This window comes from Rattus norvegicus, chromosome 7, assembly GCF_021556685.1.
Source record: "Rattus norvegicus strain SHRSP/BbbUtx chromosome 7, alternate assembly SHRSP_T2T, whole genome shotgun sequence".
Classification (NCBI taxonomy): domain Eukaryota; kingdom Metazoa; phylum Chordata; class Mammalia; order Rodentia; family Muridae; genus Rattus; species Rattus norvegicus.
Genome location: NC_141540.1, coordinates 108,790,351 through 108,803,413, shown reverse-complemented (window position 1 = coordinate 108,803,413; position 13,063 = coordinate 108,790,351). Strand labels below are relative to the sequence as shown.

The following is a 13,063-nucleotide window of genomic DNA, read 5'->3' as shown; positions in this document are numbered from 1 at the left end:
ATGGTCCTATACCCAGGGGCACATAGGTAGCATTAAATGGACTCATTTGTTTTAAGAGCATGTGAAGTTGGAAAGCAAAAGTTGGGGAAGATAGCAGAAGAATTGGAGGAGAGGAAAAGGAAGTAGATTTGATTTAAAAAGAAACAATATATGTATACATTTTTAATCAAAGCAATTATTAAAATCTAATATGTGGATATCCTTCTTATTACTGAATTAATTCATTCAGCAAATATTTATAATGGCCCATCATCATTCAATGACCATAACTGTTTTTTTTTTTTTGAGGGAAACAAGTCTACTTTTTCTCACTTATATTATAGCTAAGAATTAGCATGAACACAAGAAAAAGCTTACTGGGTCATTGTTCACTGTTGCAGAACATATTATAATGAACAGCAGGATACTATCCAGACAGTAGGAAGTGGGAAACTAAATAAAGGCTATTATGTGTCTCTGATTATACCGTGTTCAGACATAATAGTGAAGTTTATTTCGAGACATGGTGAGTGAGAGTAGGTTCCCTGCTTTGAACTAGGGCACATGAGAGCAGTATGTCAAAAGTGTTTAGAATTCCCTTCACCTGGAAAATACTCATGCAGGCTTTTCTGAATGTCGTAGAACACCCCCAAAATGTTCACCAGTAAGTCAGAACTTAAAGCTCATAAATTCCATTGTCTTTCTGTTTGTCTTTTCTTTCTCTGATCTCTTGCTGATAGTTGCTCTTTAATCATTATACGATGGTGGGGAGAGGGGAGGGTACCATTCCCACCACTAAGTCTAACCCAGGGTAGTTGTCTCCTGATACCTCAGATACCAACATACTCCCCAGAAATGAGGAAGGTCCAAAAGTTCTAAATACCCAATATCTTTTGTACTTCCTTAACAAGAGGGGAAACGATTCTTCTCATGAAAGTTCCCACTGACAATCCAAGACAGATTTAGCTGCAATGTCCCATATCTCTTAAATTCAGTCCTAAGTGGATGTGGCTATCCAGAAAACTTGAAAGTCCTTCTGCTGCTATGTCCCTTCAGGTCTCATTATCTGTTTCCTCTCCCATTGGGTTCCTTTGGCCAGCAAATGATGCATGCCAACATATTTTTGGGTCTTCTCCCTACTCGTTTCTCAGGAAACACCCTTGGCCTTGCCATAAATTGCTGATCAAGTCTCCTAAAACACATGAAAACAGACTGTAAATTATACTCACAAATTCTTTTAGGAAAAGCTAAAACCTCTTAAGGTATTTTGTATAATTATGTTGAATACATTATATAGATTAAGTATGGATGATGTATTTCAATAAAATTTCAATTTTCTCATTTTTCTAATAGTGAGCATAAATTAGGTTAGCAATATGAAAAGAGCAACAAAAAGTGGCTGAAAGATAAAAGCAGTGTCAAGTATAATTCACTTGAACATCTATTTCTTCTCCAATTCTACCCCATTTAATTGGAAACTTCATAACCTTTGGGTGAGATCTTTCTCCCTCCATGCAAACTATATGCTACAATGGGCATTGTTATTAAGCCTGCAAAGTAAAGTCACAGAGCCAATGTGAGCAGAACCCACTGGACAACAGAGTCTGAGATAGTTGAATTGCTAGGGACAAAAATTAATTCTTCATTAATAGAAAATGTGTTTCTAAAGGCAAAGTCCATAGTTCTTGAAAATATCATATCTAGAAGACTACTATGGGATGCAGGCTCATTTAAATCAATTATTTTGAACTTTAAGATTAAAAGGAATATAACTGTGCCTCATCCTCGATCAAGCATTCCACATCCTCATTTCCTAGCTCTTAGAGGTTTCCAGATCAACTGTGACACATTCAGAACCTTCCCTTAGAGCAGCCCAGTGGTGCAGTAGAAGCATGTGATGCGAGCAAGCAAACACAGGCTCAGAGACAGGCTCTTCAGGAAGCTACTTACTCGACTTCAAACAAATGACTGGCCTGCTTTCGAGCTCTGTTTTTCTCTTGCTGCTAAGAAAACATCAAGGACTCTGTCCTGGAAATTTCCCCTTCCTGCTATTCTTCCATTTCTGCCTGAACTACCAACAGACATTTGTTTAATGTGCCTGTTGGACACAGTATTTTATTGTGTAACAGCAAACAGAATGGGGCTCCGACTACCCTACTAAACATTATGTCATTTGGGATGGTATTTATCCAGTTAAAACCTGCATGATGTGCATTTTTCATTTCTGTCTCTCCTACAGCATGTCATATAATAATGGTAATAGCTAACGTACAATAGGAGAGAACTAGGATACCTTTCATGGTTGAAAATAACTAATTTGAATGAGCCTGCATCCCGTCCATGGCGCATGGAAATTGGCAAAATCAATAGAGTCATGGACAGCATTCTGCAAGCTCTATCCTTGCTCTGATCTTCTGTTCTTTCATTTTTAGGGCTGCTGTGAGGGCTAAATGAAAAAACACTCACATGATAGCCACACAGTAAGTGACCAAGTAATAAGTGCTCCGTTGCAAAATAAAAACATCATGGCAACTGAGTAGTAACTAAGTTAAGAATAACTTTTAAATATTATTTCCATTTTCTTTTTGCTTAATCATCTTATTGTCTTCTCACTCCATGCATTTCTGACTATTGGAGACTGAATGGAAGTGTGTTTAGGTGCATAAAATAGCTGAGTGTTTTTTTTTCTTTTGTATTATTAGTGTCTGCATAGAAAGGATGAGGTGAGGCTACACTAGACACTTCTATGTTTAAAGGGGCAGGAGAAGAAGACTATGTTTATACAAACAGTGCAGCAGTCTCTCAGAGAAGCTCTGAAGGGTTGTAATGGCCATGTGGCAGCCTCTTGGGAGGTACCAGTCAAGAGCAAGAAGGCCAATACCCATGCTCCTATGGAGTGGAATGTAAACACTCTGGGGCTGAGGAGATGGCTCAGTGGATAAATAACTTAGTATGCAAATGTGGGAACTGGAGTTCAGATTCCTAGAAGTTATGTTAATGCTGGATGGACGTGGCAGCCTGCCTGTTACTCTAGTGCTATTCCAGAAGGCAGAGGTGATGATCACTGGAGCAAGCTCAGTCACTAGACAAGCTGGGTGGGTGATCTTAGAGACCCTGCCTCAGTGAATAAGGTGGAGAATAATGAAGACTCCTAACATCAACCTCAAGCCTCCACATGTTATGTTGTTATGGAGGGGCCACCAGATACAACCACTCAGACATAGTTTATGGTCGACTGAAAATCTTTATTCTAGCTGGCTGGGACTATAGTCAGATATTTAGAACCCAAGTACAGTGCCAATGGTTTACGGTAAGGAGTTTTTAAAGGCAAAAATCACATACTGCTATTCTGCTAAGCAGCTGTACAGGGAGGTTAGCAGCAAGCAATTGGTTTAACAGAAACTAAGATATATAGTTAGTTGGAGTGGGAGCTTCTGCACAAAGAATCATTTTAACAGAAGCTTGCATAAGTTAGCTGGGGCATCTTGACCTCAAATTCCTAGAGTTGAGTAATTTTCACAGAAGTCTACATTAAGAAGATCAAATTCTAGTAAAACCTAAAATAGCCTCAGCAAAAATACAAGATGGAGGAATATCTGCACTGTCACACAGTTACACATACATACATACATACATACATACATACATACCTGTACACAAAATTGTGTCCAACCTCAGGAGAACATCTATACATACACATGAAAAAAAATGAATAAAGGTATTTGTCCTTGAGGTGTATCCTCGGAAGACAGTGAGATCTGAATGGTAAAACAGAATCAAAGCTGGCAGGTCCCTAAGCTAGTGGAAGGCATTTACATGCCGATGTGAGCACACTCCTTGGCCAGATAGTCAAAGGAAAGATGATTATGCGAAAGAAGCAAAGAGGTAGAACAGTGTCCTGACTACATAACTAGAATATCACCCTCAATTCTGACTATCTATGGAAGATGGATATTGTATGGAGGGTTAGTAGAATGTTGAAGAGGGTCCAAAAGCATACGATAGGACAAACACTAAAAGTATAACCAATTAACATTAAGGAAATGGTTCAGGTACACCTATGTGTTTAAATTATCTTAATAGCCGCTATGGTGAGAACACTATATTTATTTAAACTGTACCCAGATGCAGGTTTGTGATGAATAGATAGAATAATGGGGGAAGAAATCTGCCTCAATTACAGGAAGATTTTTTTTAATCTCATACTTACCCAGGAATGAGTTGAACTGATTCAAAGGGTCTGAGTTGACGTACTGGCTCCATACACACTTCATGAACATAAGAACCTAGATTCCACACCCATGTAAAAAGCTGAACATGGCAGTGTATATTTGTAATTCTAGCACTGGGAGGCAGTGGTGTAAGGGTCAGTATGGCTTAGTAACCAGCTAGTCCTGAAAACTTGGCCTCAAAAAAAAAAAAAAAAGAAAGTGGAAAGTAATAGAGGAAGACCTGTGGCGCGCGCACACACACACACACACACAGTCACACACAAATGCACACATACACACATATATACACATGCACACATACAAACACACATACACACACCCGCACACATGCACACACGCACACACACTCACATACATACACATACACACACACATACACGCACACACATACACACATGCACACACACAAATACACACACATATACACATGCACACATACACACACATACACACACACATGCACACAGACACACACACTCACATATACACACATACACGCATACACATACACATATGCACACACACAAACACACATACATATACACATGCACACACACAAACACACATACACACACCTGCACACATACACACCCGCACACACACACACTCACATACACACACATACACGCATACACACACCTGCACACATACACACCCGCACACATGCACACACACCCACATACACACACATACACGCATACACACACCTGCACACATACACACCCGCACACATGCACACACACCCACATACACACACATACACGCATACACACACACCTGCACACATACACACACACTCAAATGCACACACATACAGGCATACACACACACATACATACATACACACACATACATACACACACACACACACACACACACACACACGGGAGTGGGGGGGCTACTTGCACAGCACACCCGCACTCATATTCCACACACATACACTTCTGAGTCCCATCAGTGGTGTAGCTCACATTGAGGATCTAAGGAGTGAAGATTCAGACACTGCTCGATGATAAGATCTATAAGCTCTCTTTTACGTCTTAGTATTTGTGACTTTACAGAAAACTCCTCAGTGGCAAATGATCCCCACAGCCTGCCTTCAGGGCTGAAGTTTTGTTGTTCAACACTATGGGAATCTCTGCTGCTCCAACATCATGAACTTAGCTATCTTAGCTACTGATAAAGATAAAAGATGTATTAGTAAATATGTAAATGGATAAATGTAGATGATGAATATGACAGCTGAGGACCTGTGGTCCTTAGAAAAGGATATTATCATCTTAGAACCCTTCCTGACTGCAGGAACTCATCTTCCACGATAGCTACAACTACTGCCCTTTGTGGTTACTAGGTTTTCCTTCCTCTCTGTGGATTTTCCTTCACAAACAGAAACTTTTTTCCATTTGTTGTACAAAGCAACTTTTCATGTTGGGAGCTGGCAGTTAATCCTAGTCAATGTCTAGTCAACATGGACTGTAGAGACTGGCAGAGACTGGACTTACTTAGGTTCTTTCTGATTTATCAATCCATAGGAAAGCCTTTCTTCACAAAGACACTTGTACTTACCACAGCCTCATGAATAAATGCCTTATTCATGAATAAATGGAAATATGCCCATTGCTGGTTATTTTTGTGGTTATTTGTGAATGTGTATGTGTGGCAAAGGTTTACTACGATTCCTAATGGAATGAGAAACTATTTGCAAAAACCAAATGGTTATCACTACCTGGACTTGAACTGACAGCTACGGACATGTGAGGAGGTTTATTTTAAAGGTAGGAAATAATCTGTTAATAAAGTTGTGAGTGGCTCATGGGAGAATTGGGCAGAGAGCAGGTAAGTGAAAAGATAAACCAGCTGAATCATCCAGAGGAAGAACCAAGAGACTGAAGTGCATGGGGACAGGCTCTTGTTGCAGAGCCAAGCACGTAGGGGTGGGGGTGAACCCAGAGCAGAGCTGGTAATCATGTGAATAAAGACGGAGAACCCTTCGCCCTTCCCAGAGGCAGAGACTGCATAGAGATGTCTTGAATATGGGACCTGGAGGGCCTCTCCTATAATAAGAAGCATTACATGGGGCAGATGAGGCTGGCACAGTGACCAGAGGGTTCACCCATGTTCCAGAGAAACCAGATTCAAGTCTTGCTAATTCTACCCTTTGAGAAGATCTCAAAGAAGCTGAATCGATATCAATGACCTTACATACTGCTTGACCTTGGCTCAGTACAACAGCTCAACTACAGGGACAAAATGTTGTAGGTCAGGTACCAAAATTATCCTTAACTATCTTTTATCTCCTTTTAAGAGCAATTTACAATCAACCTCTGTATCTGACCTTACATCCTCCAGGCTTTCTCTAAAACTCTTAAGCTTGGTATACCTGCCTGCCCCCTCCTTCAGCTCTCTAGCTAATAATGTGATAAAAGTAATACTTAAATAGCATAAATGTCTCTGATTATGAGCCTGCTTCCTCATAATCTTACCTATGCAGTTTGTCAAAACATTGATTCCTGACTTCTTTTACTGAAGCTTCTTTTGTCATAGAACTTGTTGAGGAACTTGTCCTCAAATCTCTAATTCTGAGCCATGGTCACTGATGTCTGGCTCAGAGTAAATGATTTTCAAATACTAGAGATAGACTATAAAAGCCAGCCATCCATTTGCAAAGTCCTTCTTTGCAGAAGAAGCCAAATAAGTAGAATCTCTCCAAGTCTACTACCAGCAAATATGTTTAAGTGTGAAAGCTGTGTGCAACAGATGTGACAGTGAAACCAGCTTGGAATCCCTGCATTTGGGAAGCTTGAGTGGGGGAATCACAAGTTCAAGGGAGCCTACTCTGGAAAGCCAGTTCCAGGGAAGAAGCCTGTGCTTTGCAGTAAGATTGCCCCTAATTTTCAAAACAAAACAGAGCCAATTTGGATAGCAAAGTATGAAATGTTTAGGCATTTACTATCCAGATTCCACAGCAAATGTAGAATGTCCTGCAGTTTTCAAAAACAAAGGATTCCTACTCACTTGAGCTGAAGTAACAGGTATTACCTTTCATTAAAGATGAAACTGTATAAGGGCTACACAACAGTGTCTGCATAACAGAGCTGCTGTCATGGGAGTGACATGTTGCCAGATCCACTCTTTAAAGTTAAGATTTCTGGACCTTGGTGTTGCAAAGATGGCTAACCCATTAAGAGTGCAAACTGCTCTTGCAGAGAACTGGGATTTAGTCCCTAACACCCACGTCAAACTTGACCTCTTTTGACTTCCGTGGGCATCTGCACATACATACATATCCACATACATATACATAATTCAAAAATACAATAAATATATTTTGAGATTTTTGTGCCCATTCATAGGTCTCTGACTCAACAAAAAAGGGGCAGACTCAAATACCAGTGTTTGTTGATGTATTCCAGGTTTCAATGGACAGATTAATAGAATGATGCTATATTTGGTAATCTCCTAGGTTCTTTCTTTGAGACTTTCTAGACAGGGAGCATAGGCAGAATGAAAGATTGCTTATGCTGTCTATTGCAGTGCAACACTATACAATTAGTTACTACATTGTAACCAATTTAAAGAATATGAAGGGAGAGTGTACACTTTCAGCACCAAGAGTTTTCTAAATATTTTGGCATCTGCTTGGCTGAATCTAGAGCTATAGAACATCTAAATGAAGGGCTAACTACAATTATTCGCTAGTTAGATTAATGTATCTTGTTCCTTTGTAATGTAAATTGCATAAAATAAGAAAATTAACTGTACTATTCTCTCTCTTCCAGGCCTAGGAACATGAGACACTTGAGACCCCAATGAGTAAATATGAGAAGATACTCATTAAAGGATCCAACCAGTCCATAGAATTTAGGCAGCTCTACATACCTGGGGCTTGGGCACTATAGCCTCGTGTTTATTAGCACAAAAATCCTGTGGAGAGATTTTTACCACAGTGGTCTCTGGGTCAGAATTTGATTTACCTCTTAGGTATCAGTAAGATGTGAACCATTACTCTACAAAAACCAAGGAACTGGGCAACAGCTTGATCAGGCTTGACTCTCATGGAAGGTCTTTGTAGAAAACAGACACAATTCTTAGCAGACCTCTTTGGATAGTGTTACCATCAGAGACTCTGGATGCTAAAAAGTAGAACTCATGCCCTTTTCCTTTGAGGAAAAGGACGTTGCTATTTTCTTTTTTAGCACTAAACTTCCAATTTGACCACTTCCTAGATTCTCCAGTGGGAATGAATGTGTCCTCATATGATGAAACAAATGAGTGAGAGTATAGATAATCCTTTCCAGTCTTTTTCATTTTAACTTTTTTATTTATTTTTACACTCCAGATTTTATTCCCTTCATGGTCCACCCTTTGACTGTTCCACATCTCTCTCTCTCTCTCTCTCTCTCTCTCTCTCTCTCTCTCTCTCTCTCTCTCACACACACACACACACACACACACACACACACAAACACACACACACACACACACACACACACACACCCTGTCTTCACGAGGATGTCCCCACCCCCCACCACCAACCTCTAAACTTCCTGGGCCTCCAGTCTCTTGAGAGTTAGGTGCATCTTCTCTGACTGAATACAGCACCCTCCAGCCCCCGGGCGGGGTCCTCTGCTGTATAGGTGTTGGAGGCCTCATCTCAGCTGGGGTATGCTGCCAAGTTGGTGATCCAGTGTCTGAGAGATTCCAGTCTTTTTCAGAAGGTGCTAAACTCATCATTGAGGGTGGGGCCCTCATTGCCTGTCTGCCTAAAGCTCCACCCGTACTGATGTTCTAGGGATTCAGTTACAACATAATTACCTCAGAGGACACAAACATTCAGACCATGGCACCTCGGGTTCCGCCTTAGTCATTCTGAAAGTGAAGTGTTTTTCTGAGGAACTTGGGAGCAGTTCCCAGGCTACACCCTGCATGTCACTTGGCTTAAACTGTAGGAACAATGAAACTGGCATGGGGGTTTCTCAGGAGAACCAAAAGTCAGCCAGACCAAAGGGCCATATCTAATTAATAAACATGGATGGAGCAATAAAATAGCATGCAATAGGCTTTCTGAATAACATCTATTTCCACACTTTAGGGAACAGGGCAGGGAGCTTTCCAGAAAGTGTCTATGCTTAAGTGTGTCAACCTTGGCTTTTTCTCTTGACTCACTGCCTTCTGAAAGTTTACTCCCACTGAACTCAGAAAAGCATCCCCTTCCCCTTATCCCACCAAGTAAATAGGACAAGTATGGTCTTGAATCATCTGAATGTCTCAGTGTAGTAAATAGAATTCCTAAGACAAGTGCTTATATACATAGCATATACAGGTTTATACAAGGGAATACAAGTATTTCCCATCTTGCCTGTCACTTTACCCAGACAGCATCTAACCTTCAGCTTATGCACTCTTGCCACAATCCTCCACCTACCTTCCTCCATCCCAACCCCTGTACCACACAGGACAGAACACCTTGATTAAATTTCCCAGTAAAATCTGGAAACTCTTGAATGCTACTTTCTCTCCTCATATGTTTCTCTGCTCAAGACCCAGTAGAAAGTCATACTAACCTGAGGCCCAGAGGCTATGGGAGAAGTCAAATGCAGGTTAATATCAAAAGGGGTAACAGAAACAAGAACTGTAATGTGAATGATGTCACTCCATCTGTCCTCACAAAAATAGCTCTTTCCTCAAGTGTTCTGAGGGGCAGGAAATTGTATATTAAAGGAACACACAGTGACAGCTGTAGCCCCATATCTTCATTCAAACCAGACATTTTCCCTTTATTCACTTATTTTTATTGATTTTTTATTAATATTTCAAATGTTATCCTCTGTCCCCCACCCAACCACCTACCCCTTCCAGCCTCCCCATCCTGACATTCCCCTACACTGGCAGGGTCCAGCCTTGGCACAACCCAGGGCTTCTCTCTTTGATGCTCAACAAGGTCATCCTCTGCTATATAAGCAGCTGGAGCCATGGATCTGTCCATGTGTAATCTTTGGATGGTGGTTTAGTCCCTGGGAGCTCTGGTTGCAAACTAGACATTCTTCTTCCTCAGGATTGTAGGAGCCAGAGGGGTTGAGGACACCACAGAAAAAAAAACCCACAGAATCAACTATCCAGGGTTCAGAGGGTCTCACAGGGCCTGAACTTACGATCAGGAAGCCTGTAAGAGTCTGACTCCTCCTATGCGTATATGTATGCTTGCATAACTTGGTGTTCTAGTGGGACTCCTAATTGTGGCAGCAGAGGCTGTCTATGTCTCTGGAGCCTGCTTTAGTGGCCCTTTCCTTCTCCTGGGTTCATCTTAATATAAGGGGAGGTGCCTAGCCTTATTGTAACTTCATATGTTTGTAACTTGATTTGGTTGATATCCCTGGGAGGCTGTTCTTTTCTGAAGAGAAACAGAGGAGGAATTGATCAGGGGAAGAGAGGAGGCTGAGGGGATCGACTGGGAGGAGTTGAAGGAGGGGAAACTGTTCAGGATATAATATACAAGAATATGTTTTTTTAAATATGCATTTCTTTAAAAGGAAAAAAATTATTCTTTGCAATTTTGACCACAAAGGCTCCCATTTCTCTCTGAGACTCTGGAAATGGCCCCACCTATGTGTTTTATTAATGAAACCCCAACTCTAAAACCCAGCTCTGTGACTTGTAACCTGAGAGAATCACTTTAGCTGACTTAGCCTGTTTCTTACATGTAAAATAAAAATGAAGAATAATTACCTTATGAGGTTGGATAGATAAGATACAGTGCTGTTATAGATCACAATGCTCTGTGAAAACAGCACATTTAATATGGATGCTATATATCACTGAATCAAAGAGACTGCACTTCTTCCCTTTGCTATTACCACCTGCCAATCTGTCAGAGATATGGGGCAAAGGAGTATCTTAGAATAGGGCCTTTCCTAAGGCATCCTCACCACATTCAGAGAACTGAATGTCAACTGGAGAACCAGAGCTTGGCACTGAGCCAGTGGAATTTCTTTCTTGTGATGCAAATACTAAAGAAAAGGTAACTAAGCAAGACATGCAATGAGAAAAAGTGGATTGTCACAAGAAGACATGCAGATAAAGCTCAAATTATCCAAGGTCACAGTCATTCCACAGGGGATAAATGATGTTTGTGGCATCATTGGAAAAGATGTCCATGGCTAGCTATGACGGTCAGTCTCAAGTATCCACTGGATTGGTTTTTAGGGTCACCGAGGAGATTCGTAAAGCATATCTAGTGTGTTTGTGAGGGACTCTCAGAGAGGATTAGCAAAGAGAGAAGGCCTATGCCAAATGTAGATGACATGACCCCGGTAGGCTAGTACTCCCAAGAGAGGTCTTTCTCTGCTGCCTGCCCCAGCATGATGCTACCACTCAGTTCCACCGTAGCATTCATGATAATACATGAGAGAAATAAACTCTCTCTTTCTTAAAAACTTCCACAAGTATTTTTCTCATGGATGAGGAGAATAACAATACACAGCTTCCCACTAGGCTGAGAAAGTACTAGAGTATCCCAAGTCAAGAGCGATTCAGAGATCATTCTTCTCAATGGTAAGTCACTTGCCCAAGCTTCCTCTCTATGCATGTTTCACCTTAAAAGCAACATTTAGCAATAGAGTTTATAGTCTTAGACATGTTGGATAAGTCTCCCCTACTCCCACTTCTATAAGGGGGCAAATGAATGAGAGAATATCCTCAGGTGTGGGTTGAGGTAAGAGGCTGTTCAGAAACTGATGCCCAGTAAAAAACATGCACCATCTAGGCTTCTTTGCGTATGGTCCCAAAGCAGATGTTTGCTTTTCCCACTAGTGGTGGTTGAATGAAGCACTTATGGACAAGTATATATAGCAGCATGGGCACAGGTTATTGGAAAAGCATGGTCCTTTATCTAGGTTGACTCAGTTACTGCACAGGGCTTTGTGTCTTCCACTGTGGAGAAGACAACCCTACAGTTTTTATAGTCTTAGTCCATGAATGGACCAGACATTTTTTATGAGAAGCAAACTAATGGAAATAAATTCCATTCATTTAGGTGAGGCAGAAATTTATTTATCCTCTCTGTAGTCGATAACCTGTTGGAGATTTGAACTGCCTTTGCCAGTGTGATGGCTCGCTTTAGTGTCTGCTTGACATAATCTAGATTCACCTGGGAAGAGGGTCTAAGTGAGGAATCGTTGAGATTAAATTAGCCTTTGGACAAATCTGTGGAGGACGGTCTTAACTGACTTAATGGAGGTGAGAGATCTATCTTGAATGGAGGCAGCACCATTTCATGGACTGAATGCAATGAACAAAGCCAGCTGAGCACTAGCAATGTGGCAGGAGCTTGAAACAGACTGTCCCATCCATGTAGTCATATACTCATTTCCTCTGTTCTTTTGACTGTACAGTTGTGACTGTCTGTTTTAATATCTCCATAGGAATGGACTGTAACCTGGACCCATGAAATAAAGTAGAGCTATACCCCCACCAAGTTTCTTTTGCTAGGATATTTGATCACAGCAACAGAAAAGAAAGCAAGACAGCAAAGTCCTGCTGGTTCTCAGTTTAGCCACTGAACGAGTGAGCGTCTAAAATCATAAACCAAGGAACAGAGCCATCAAAGTAAGGGAGGCTATAAAAGCATGCCCATGTGACTCCCTGCCCCAAAGTAGGCATGTGATTTTATACAGAGGAGAGGCCTATTCAGGGCGCAGGCTTTGAAGTCGCATGTGAACAATGTCTTGTAAGGATAAGGACCATCTGGCAGAGATTACACATGCTCATTTAGTGCTATTTCTCCTATGAGAACCAAGGTACAAAAGCAGTGGTACCATGATTCCAATTTTCCCTAAAACCTGTTTTACAAGGTT

The 13,063-nt window shown here is 41.1% G+C and overlaps 1 long non-coding RNA gene across 7 annotated transcripts in view; it reads right to left on the bottom strand.

The window, feature by feature from the left end:
• LOC102550565 (uncharacterized) overlaps positions 1-13,063 on the bottom strand; it is a 220,895-nt gene that overhangs the window by 44,681 nt on the left and 163,151 nt on the right. The window contains exon 1 of one of the 7 annotated variants that reach the window (XR_015625650.1): positions 8,748-8,976. The exons of 4 other annotated variants lie outside the window; for them this stretch is intronic. This is a non-coding gene — a long non-coding RNA (uncharacterized LOC102550565). Of the gene's footprint in view, positions 1-8,747; positions 8,977-13,063 lie in introns of those variants that run through there. 2 more of the 7 variants (XR_015625647.1, XR_015625645.1) reach the window with 2 other exon arrangements.